This window comes from Teleopsis dalmanni, chromosome 2 (assembly GCF_002237135.1).
Source record: "Teleopsis dalmanni isolate 2A chromosome 2, ASM223713v2, whole genome shotgun sequence".
NCBI classification, from domain to species: domain Eukaryota; kingdom Metazoa; phylum Arthropoda; class Insecta; order Diptera; family Diopsidae; genus Teleopsis; species Teleopsis dalmanni.
Genome location: NC_051847.1, coordinates 67,889,508 through 67,890,846, shown reverse-complemented (window position 1 = coordinate 67,890,846; position 1,339 = coordinate 67,889,508).

Here is a 1,339-nt window from a genome sequence, read left to right as displayed (position 1 = left end):
AAAACAGGTCGATAAATAAATTCAAAAAATTTTATACTTTTGACTAAATTTATTGTATAAAGGCTATTATCGTAAACTATATAATATAAATATAAGGCTAATGCTGTATTTAACGCTAAAAACCGAGATGTTTATGTATATTTAGGCCGTGTCCGAGTTCGTGTAAATTGATGGAAAATTGTAGGAAATAGTAAAATATGTCGGTATGGCAGCGAATGTTGGTATTTACCAGAATTTCGAGTAGGGTAAATTAGGTAAAAATTAGGTAAATTAGGTGTTACCCTTGTGAAAATTTTATAAGAAGTTTAATAAATAAATAAATACATTTGAAAACTTTTAACCGAAAATAATAAATAAGTGCAGTAAAGAAAATAAATAAATATTTACATAAGTGCTCTGTAGAAACAAATCTGAGGTTTCTAAGCTAATATCTGTCTTTACGGGTCACTGGTCCATAGGACGGCATGGAGCTAGACTTGGCCTTCCCTGTGATACCTCATGTAATGAGTGTCTACTAATACTTGAAGAAATGACACCAGAACACCTGATGTGTTTTTGTCCAGGTCTGGCCAGAACTAGGTTTAAGTTTCTAGGGGCCCCTTTCTTCAACTCACTTAGCGATATCTCCAGTATCAGCATTAGCCAGATTCTTGCCTTTATTAATGCCTCTGGTTGGTTCTAGTTTGACCCTCTATCTACTACCCACTATTACGAGGTTTTTGTGGATTCAAAACGGCTTTCATCCTTAGCTATTTGAGGAGGATTCGTTCTCTCTCCACCACAACTAACTAAATAACATAAGTGCAGCGCAAATAATCCCTAGGAAATTTCAATTTACTTTACCTCAATTTACTCGAACTCGCACACGGCCATAATTTACTTTTTTCTTATATACAATAAAATCAAATCTCAGAATGGTTACAGGCTTCTCGGGGAGGTATGCATATTTGATGTCAATTATTGTTTAGTCTGATGAAGTGATAAACAATAATTCAGTCAAGGCGTGAAGAGAGGTTTTGAAGATACCTCGAAATTATTAAGAGTAAAAGTGCTCAATTGCACTGGCTCAAATAGCTTCAACATAATGATATAATCATAAAAATATGATTAGTTTACGTATAATATATATTGGATTCGATATCATATAGAATGTCTTACACCTTTTTTGCACTTTCTCACAGAAGTATAATAATTGTTCGCAGATTTATATATTAATCGTGAGACCTCTTCATTAACACAATGAATTCTGAACTTCAAATTTTATTTATCAAAATAAAAATTGAATTTTTGAAAAAATAATTAAAATATAAATAATTATTTCATTTAGAAAAATTTGTTT